Consider the following 9859-nt stretch of genomic DNA (forward strand, 5'->3'; position numbering starts at 1 on the left):
AAAATACCTACTTTCTCTTTGCATTTGGTGACTTAAAAAAAAAAAACAAAAAACTAAAGGTCAGATTAGCAACCTAGAAATGAAACTAGAATGGAGGTGAGGAAAGAAGGAGTAGTGTAACGCTTTACTCCACGGCTGAGAAGAGGAAACAGATATAGTTATCCAAGCCTCTGGGAGTGAAATGTGGGCCCTTCATTAGAAACAGAAGGAATCCCTTTGCAAATAAACTCTTGGAAAGAAACCTGGGCTAAGCTTTCTCAGAGACTTTGAGTTTTCATTGATTCCTTTGCATTCTATTCAAGTTTCTTGTTTGCAAGGCACAGAAGTTCTTCAAGCTAGTTCAGATCAAGGATGGTGGGGAAATTGGATTAACTCAGAAATATTTACTGAGCATCCACTATGTGCCAGGTTGTGAGCTAGTAGTCCCAGAAGCAGTGACCAAACTGGACACAGGGCCTGTCCTCATAGAGTGTATAGTCTAGCAGGAGAAGAAAAGCACTACACTCACAATTACACGATTTGTTATCTAATTCTAAGTGTGATGTGCACTCTGAGGGAAAGGTACGAGAGACTGTGAGATTTACTGGGGAGGAAGAAATTTTCCTCTACCCTTTTAGATTCTTCTAGGTTCTTCTGGCTGGTCTAAGAATTAAATTGACATGAGACAGATTAACAGGAGAAAATCAAACAAAGTTTAAGAACACGTATACATGGGAGAGACCCAGGAAAACTAACTCCCAAAATGGACTAAACCCTCACCTTTAATACCAAACTTCAGCTAAAGACAAAAGAGGATACTCACAGTAGTGGTTTGGGGCTTCAAAGGGGAGAAAGACAATTTACATGGAGATGGAAAAGAACATATTTTGTAAAAAAAAAAGTTTGCTGCTTCGTGCAGAGACAATGGGACACAGAGAGTAATTATAACAGACTTTGCTGGGTTCCTCCCTGTCTACACACCTAGTTCTCACTATAGTTACCAATGATGGTAGCTTCCTGCCTGGAACTGGTCCTCTGTCTACACTCTTTAGGCAGTCAGGGGGAAGGCCAAAGCTTCTTCCTGAGTCTTTTTTGGACCTTGATTGTTTTCAGCTCGAAATAATCTGCATGCCAAAGAGACATCTTGAGGTGGCAAATATTTCTCTCCTACAGATCCCATAAGGCCCCAACCTAATGAGACTGGAGGAAAGGTCAGAGAAAGAAGTGATATTGAAAAGACTCAGGAGGGGACTTCCCTGGTGGTCCAGTGGTTAAGACTCTGCGCTCCCAATTCAGGGGGCCTGGCTTCCATCCCTCGTCAGGGAACTAGATCCCGCATGCTGCAACTAAGACCCGAGATAGCCAAGTAAATAAATAAATAAATAAATTTTAAAAAAAACCACTCAAGAGTATGCCTTTAGCTGGGATGAGGGCAGCTTATCTGGTACCTTTGTTTTTCTTCCTAATTCCCTTATCAGGCAATGCATTCCAAAATCTGCATGGAAATTGAAAAATTAAAACTCAGAAACAATGCCAAAGAATAATCCTCCAAATGTATTTTATATCCCCAAGATCCTTCAACCAGAATGCTCAGTTATTTTCCCTGAACAGATGTTCCTGGATCTTCCATTCACCCAGGGGTTTATCTCTTGGCTGCTCCAGACAAAATACTGTTTAGCCTGACATTTAAAATGTGTGCGTCTATAGCACTGTACCCAGAAGGCACCCCAGAAAGGAATTTTCATTGGTAAATGCATTGCCTTAGTCATGGGAATGGTATGACTAACAGGTTGTGTGAGTGCTGATTACTTAAGTATGACATTATTGAATTTTCAAGTTTTAATTTTCTATTTTCACAAACAACTGTCTTAGTCTGTTCAGGCTGCTATAACAAATTACCATAGACTGGGTGGCTTAAACAACAGAAATTTATTTCTCAGATTTATGGAGGCTGGGAAGTTCAAAATCAAGACACCAGCAGATTCAGTGTCTGGTGAGAGCCTGATTCTTGGTTCATAGACATTCTTGGTTCACAGCGTCTTCTTGCTATGTCCTCACATGGTAGAAGGGGCAAGGGAGCTCTCTGGGTCTCTTTTAAAGGGCACTAATCCCACTAGTGAAGGCTCCACCTTCATGGACCTAGTCACCTTCCAAATGCCTCACCTCCAAATACCCTCACATTGGGGGGTTAGGATTTCAACGTATGAATTTGGGGGAGAAACATTCAGTCTATTGCAACAATTATCTATTTTTATAGTACTGTAGAACTAGTTACACTGTTGGCCTATGTTTCATACTTTACGTAGAAGATATCATATGCTTTTGACAGTTCTATTGTGTTTGTACAGTTTATTCTGTTGGGACTCAAGGCAGGCCAACCCCCAAAATGTCACAGTGGCATATTGATTATTTTGAATTAAAGTTAGTTAAGAAATGGTCAATGTAAGAGGGACACTCTGACCTCCTTTCTGTCTCCTTGAAAGCAGGAAATAAATCTCATGTGAAAGGTGCATGCTTATCACCAGAGATGGGGAATTCAGGCCAAGAAGACTGTAGAAACAAACCTTGTTACTTCTTTCATTGACTACCTCAAGCTCATACTCTGTTTAGATTCTTCTCTAATTGAGCAACCCAAATCTACATTTCTTTGTCCTGTCAATTCCTTACAAATTTATTGTTTCATTGTCTAAAAAGTATAAAAGTTGCCTGCTTTGGCCACTTCTCAGGTTCCATTTCTATGAGACCTCTGTGCGCATGAACTGAAATTTGTTTCTCTTTCTCCTGTGAATTTGTCTTGTGTCAATTTTATTATTAGTCCAGCCACAAGAACTCAAGTCGGGGAGAGGAGGAAATTTCCCCCTCCCTGACACTTTCCATCTGAGAAGTTGGAGAGGAGGCCCTTGCATTGACCCCTGCCCACTGCAGCCTCAGTCAAACATTGCCTCTGACTAAGAGCAACTGCCTAAAGGTGACAAAACATCCAGCAGACACTGAGCCTCTGGACAGGGTCTCATTTTACCTTTCCTACAACCATCTCTCCATTATATCCAGGATAACTATTGGATAGAGGAGGGGCCTCTTCTCTTCCCACAGCCATTTCTCTATTGCTTGCTTATGGCGCCACCAGTACAGGCAGAATTGTCTGGACTAAGAAAGCAAACTGACCTCAAATTTGCCCAAAACTCAGCACTTTCCATTTTGCAGAAACTTTTTTTTCAGTTATAGTTGCATAAAAGAATATTTCCTCTTTAAATTTCACTTTGAACTCTACCTTTGGCTGAATCTAAATATCAGAATGAAACTCAGTGAAAACCACAGTGTAGACCCCAAAGAAGTAAGGGTTTACTTGAAACCTGAAGATTTTCTGAAAAGTTTTTGAGAGGGTGCAGATAGAAAGAACCAGCCTCACTCAGAATTACAATAAGGAGTGACATCTAAAACCACAGGTTCTAGGTCTTGGCCACCACGAGAAGTGGGTGGTGAAATAAGAATCATAATAATGATAATAATAATAATTATCACTACTACAACTACTCCTGTGTATTAAGTTTTTACTGTATGCCAGAAGGTGTCATGCTGAGCAATTTTTCAAAATCTCATTGGCTCATGCCAGCAACCATCTGGGTAATTGTGATTAAGACCTCACTTTACAGATGAGGAAATGAGGTTTAGCCAATTCAATACAAATGGCCCATATTCTCACAGCCTCTAAGTGTCAGAGCTGGGATTTAGGCCTACATTTACCTTATGTCAGTGCCCGTGTTCTTAACTGAGGCCAGGTAAAGTGGGAAATATTTGAAGTCATAATAAGCTGATTTCCAAATCAGGGGAGCAGAGTGTCCTTATTATGTCTGGATTCCTATAAATTAATGACAAACATCACACCCGTTATACATATACAATTGTATACATATATACTCTGAAGTTGAGGATGCTGGTGCTCTTGTTAACTCTTATTCTGACTGCACGTGAGGCTCACCCTTATTGAAGTGCTTCTTACTGTGTTAATAAAAACATGTTTTATCCCTGACCAGAAATGCTCTGTCTTGGAGCAAAGAAGGACTAGAGGGAGGCAGCCTGATAGAGGACTGTAAGCGTCAGCTAGGTTAACAAAAGTATTTTGGTTTTCCGTGGACTGACTACAATGTGCAGAACTGCTTATTTTGGCAATACGCTTTGGGGCTGTTGTACATGGAGAAAAGTTGGGACCAGGAAGGTAGATGAGTGATAATAGCACTAATAATAGGCATGTATGCAGCCCTTCTCAGTTGATGAAGGACTTCATATATGGAGTCTCTCACTTGGTACAAATGGTTTTTATAATGGTTTATGTTGAAATAATTATAAATTCACAGGAAGTTGCAAAGAAATACACAAGGAAGTCCTGAGCAGCCTTCCCCTAGCTTCCCCCAAAGTTAACATCTTACACAACTATAGTACAATATCAAAGTCAAGAATATTGCCACTGGTAAAATCCAGAGATTGTATTCAAGTTCTACTAGTTAAATACATACACTCTTGTGTTTCTGTGTGTGTGTGTGTGTGTGTGTATGTGTGTGTATGAGTGTGGGGGTAAGACTCCATGCAATTTTATCACATGTGAAGGTTTGTATAACCATCACCACAATCGAGACGCTCAACTACGCAATTACCACAAAACTCTCTTGTGTTACACTATTATAGCCACACCCATCCTCTCTCTCCATCCCTGGCAACCACAAGTCTGTTCTCTATAACTATCATTATAGTTTTGTCATTCTGAGAATGTTATATAAATGGACTTATACAGTATTTATTCTTTTTAGATTGGCTTTTGCTCCCTCAGCATAATTGCCTTGAGACTCATCCAAGTTGTTGCATATATCAGTGGTGCATTCCTTTGTATTGCTGAGTTGTATTCCACAGTATGGATGTACCACAGTTTGTTTAACCATTCACCCACTGAAGGACATATGGATAGTTTCCAGTTTGGGACTATTGGAAATAAAGGTGCTATGAACATTTGTGTACAAGTTCCTGCATGTGAATTTAGGACCATAAAGTGGTTTGTAGTATTCCTTTATTATCCTTTTCATGATTACAGGATCTGCTGTGATATTTTTATTTTACTCCTGATGCTGGCTATTTGTGTCTTCTCTCTTTGTACCTTTTCAAATTTGCTAGAGGTTTATCAATTTAATTGAGTTTTTTCAAGAACCAGCTTTTTGTTTCATTAATTTTCCCTATTGATTCCATTTTCAGTGTCATTGATTTCTGCTCTTATTATTATGTGCTTCCTTCTGCTTTCTTTGGATTTATCTTGCTCTTCTTTTTCTAGGTTTTAAAAAGATTAGCTTATTGATTTGAGACTTTTTTCTTTTTCCAATGTCAGGGTTTAGTGATGTAAATTTCCCTCTCACTGCTGCTTTAGATCCATCCCATATATGTTGCTACATTGTATTTTCATTTTCATTCAGTTTTATGTGTTTTTTTAAAATTTCCTTTGAGACTGTCTCTTTGATTCATGGATTATTAAGTGTGTTGCTTAGTTTCCAAGTATTTGGAGATTTCACTTTTATCTTAGTTATTGATTTCTAGTTTGATTTTGGCCAAAGGACATATGCTGCATGATTTTAATTCTTTTAAGTTTGTTAAGGGCTTTTTGTTTTGTTTTTTATGACCCAGGATATAGTTATATTTTTGAACGTCCCATGAGTGCTTGAAAAAAAAAAGCGTATTCTGCTGTGATTAGTTGTAATGTTCTATATATGTCAATTAGATCCTGTTGGTTGATTGAGTTAACGTTGTCTATATCCTTGCTGATTATCTGTCTAGCAGTTCTATCAATTGTTAAGAGTGGGGTATTGAAGTCTCCAACTATTATTATGGATTTGTCTAGTCTGCCTTCATATCTATAGATTTTGCTCACATACTTTTCAGCTGTGTTTTTTGCTGGTTTTCTCCATGGAATGACCCTTTTATCATTATGTAATATCCTTCTTTGTCTCTGGTAATTGTCCTTGCTCTGAAGTGTACTTTATCTGATATTAATATTGTTACTTCTGCTTTCTCTTGATTAATGTTTGCAAGGTATATCTTTTTCCATCCTTTTACTTTCAAATTGACTATACTGTTATATTTGTAGATTATTGCTTAGAGACAACATATAGTTAGGTCATTTAAAAAAATCTATTCTGCTAATCTCTGTCTTTTAATTTCTGAATTTAGGCTATTTACATTTAAAGTAATAATTGAATTGTTAGGGCTTAAGTCTGTTGTTTCAATATTTGTTTTATGTTTGTTCCCTATTTCTTGTTCTTCTTTTTCTTTCTTCTTTTCTTCCTGTGGGTTACTTGAACAATTTTTAGAATTCCACTTTATTTATTTATAATGCTTTCATGCATGTTGCTTTGTACAGTTTTTTTAGTGGTTGCTATAGGTATTACCACACACATACATAAATTATCACCTACTAACATTGGTGATATTTTACTACTTTGTTGACGTTTTACTACTAACGTTGACATTTTACTACTTTGAGTGAAGTACAGAAATTTTAATTCCTTTTAGGGCTCTTTACCCTCCTCGCTTTTCAAATATAATTGTCTTAAATATTTCCTCTGCATGCACTGAGCTCCATATCAGGTAGTGTTATATCATTTGCTTCAGTCACAAATATAATTAAAGAAATTCATGTGGTGAAGGATAGTCTATAATGTTTACTTCTATTTTTACCCATTCCCATTCCATGTTCTTCTTTCTTTCCTGAAGATTCCTGCCTTCTTCTGGTATTTCCTTTCTCTTTAGAGACCTTCATTTAGCTACTCTTTCAGGGAAGGTTTGCTAGTGGCAAATTCTCTTAGTTCTCTTAGTTCTCCTTAATCTGAGAATGGCTTGGTTTCTCCTTTGTTCCTGAAGGATAATTTCTCTGGATACAGAATTTTTGATTGACATATATTTTCTGCACTTGAAAAATGTTGTGTTATTTCCTTTTGGCCTCCATGCTGTCATATAAGAAGCCCACTGTGATTTAAATTGGTGGTACCCTATAAGATTACCTATAGTCCTGTGATCTTCTTTGGTTGCTTTCAAGACTTCATCTTAAGTTTCTAGGAGTTTTGTGATGCTGTGTCTTGGTGTGGATTTTTTTGGGTTTTATCCTAACTGAGATTGGCTCAGCTTCTTGAATCTGTAGGTTTATATCTTTTATCAACTGGGAGGCATTTTCATTCATTACTACTTTGAATGTTTTTTTCAGTCCCACTCTCTCTTTCCTCTCTTTTTGGAACTCATAATTTTTTTATTTGTTTCAAGAGAATTTGTAAATTCAAGAGAATTTGTTATAGATTGTTGAAGCACTTTTATGACATCTGGTTTACAATTCTTGTCAGATAATTCCAACATGAGATTCATTTCAGTATTAATGTCTATTGATTGTTTTTTTCATTCAGATTGTAGTTTTCCTGGGTTTTGGTATGACAGGTGATTTTTTAAATTGTACCCTGTATGTTTTGATTATTATGTTAGGAGACCCTTGATTTTATTTAAATCTTCTATTTTAGCATATAGTTGCCCTGCTTAGTTTAGTGTGTAGGTTTTGGCCTACGTGTATGGGCTTTAGTTCCAATGAAAGTTAGTTTTCTGAGCCTTAGAAGCCATAAGACTGTGGTCATCTGCTCTGGGTTTAGGCCATGTCTCAAGGTTTTAGAAACCCCTAAAGGAACCTGATTGCAGTGTCGCAAGCTTCTATGAAGTCCCAGGGGTTTCTATTCAACTACAATTTTCCAAGACCAGAGACATAGCTCAAAACCAACTGTTCTACTACTATAGTTACTACTATTTTGGCAAATTATATTGACTAAAGAGAATGTCCTCACAATGGTTGATGTTGACTTTTTTATCATTTCTACCTAAAATGGGTCTATGCTGCAAATCATACCTCCTAAACAGCATGCACATACCATTTCCTTACTAATAGATTTTCTTACAGAGTTTGCTTTGAAACAGTTTTCTCTGTCAACTTCATGAAATGATGCTAGTTCATCTGAAATATTTATTGTAAACAAATACATTTGAACTTTAACTAAGAATTTTAGAGGATAATCTTTTCTATTATCTCTAAGAATTTTATAGGATAGTTTCATTGATGGACTAAGAGAAGTAGTACTGTATAACTTTCCCATACCACTTTCATTTTTAAAAAGTACTTTCCTCCCTGTCATAAACAAAATGGTGGGTGCAGTTTTAGATAGGGTAGTCAAGGAATGCCTTCTCAAAAGAAGGTAACATTTGAACTGAGATGATACAAAGAGAATCTATCTAGCTATACAAACGTCTGGGGGAATAGCCTCCAAGACAAAGGAAACAGAAGTGCAAAAGCTCTGAGATGGGAACATGATAAGTGTGTTTGAGAAACAACAAGGAAAGAACTGTAGCAGCATGAGTAAGGAGGCAAGTAATAGTGGAAGAGATCAAAGAGAATGACAGGAGTCATTCCTGTAGGGCCCTATAGGCTATAGTGAGGACATTGGATTTTATTCCAAGGGATTCCACTTAGGTAGGTAATAAGGCTTTGGAGGACTTTAAAAGGATTTTGAATGACGTGATCAGATTTTCGTTTTAGAATGATTACTTCGGTTGTGATGTAGAGAACAAATTGAAGTGGGGTCAAGAGTATAATCAGGGAGAGCAATGAGGATGCTATTACAGTGGTCCAAGCAAGGATGACTATTTTCTCTGGACCATGCTTAAACATATAGCCCATTGGTTTGGATGTAAGTGATGAAGAAAATGTGAAGAGTTAAGAATGACTCAGGTTTTTGCTTGAGCAACTGTTGAACAGTGAAGTCATTTACTGAGATGGGGAAAACTGTAAGAAAAGCATGTTTGTGATGATAAGGAATCAAGTGTTCCACTCTGGCCATGTTAAATTTGAAATGTCTTTTAGACATATAAAGGAAGTGGTTAAGCAAGAGGTAAGATACATGAATGTGGAGCTCAGAGAAGAGGTCTGGACTGAAGATGAAAATGTGGGAGTCATCAGCATGCATAGATAATATATAAAGCCATGGGACTGAATGAAATCATTTAGAGAGTGTAGACAGATGAAAGAGCCCAACCTTCAAACTCTAGAACACTCCAACGTTTAGAGATGGGATAAAAGGGGGAAAAGTAGCAACAAAACTAAAAAAAGTAACCAGTTGGGTAGGAAAATATGGTTCACTGAAGTTAGGAAAGGAAGTTATTCCAAAAAAGAAGAAGTGTTCTTGGACTTCCCTGATGGTGCAGTGGTTAAGGATCTGCCTGCCAATGTGGAGGACATGGGTTCGAGCCCTGGTCCAGGAAGATCCCACCTGCTGCAGAGCAACTAAGCCTGTGCACCACGACAACTGAGCCTGCGCCCTAAAGCCCACAAGCCACAACTACCCAGCCCGCATGCCACAACTACTGAAGCCCGCGTGCCTAGAACCCGTGCTCCACAACAAGAGAAGCCATCGCAATGAGAAGCCCGTGCACTGCAATGAAGAGTAGCCCCTGCTCGCCGCAACTAGAGAAAGCCCACACGCAGCCAAAAATTAAAATTAATTAATTAATTAAAAAGAAACAAGTGTTCAATCATGTTGAATGCTTAAGAGGTTGAATAATATGAAAATAGCAAAATGACTATGGAGTTCAGTAATGTAGAATTTATTAGTGACTTTGACAAATGTATTTTCAGTGGCACGGTGGGGAATAAAAGCCCAACTGGAGAAGACTGAAGATTGAATGGGTTAACAGATGAATGGATAAAAAAAATATGGCATGTCTGCACAATGGAATATTATTCAGCCATAAAAAGGAATGAAGTACTGATGCATGCTACAACATGGATGAACCTTGAAACATTACACTAAGTGAAAGA

The sequence above is a fragment of the Mesoplodon mirus genome (genome assembly GCF_964341445.2).
Source record: "Mesoplodon mirus genome assembly, chromosome: X".
Taxonomy (NCBI): Eukaryota; Metazoa; Chordata; class Mammalia; order Artiodactyla; family Ziphiidae; genus Mesoplodon; species Mesoplodon mirus.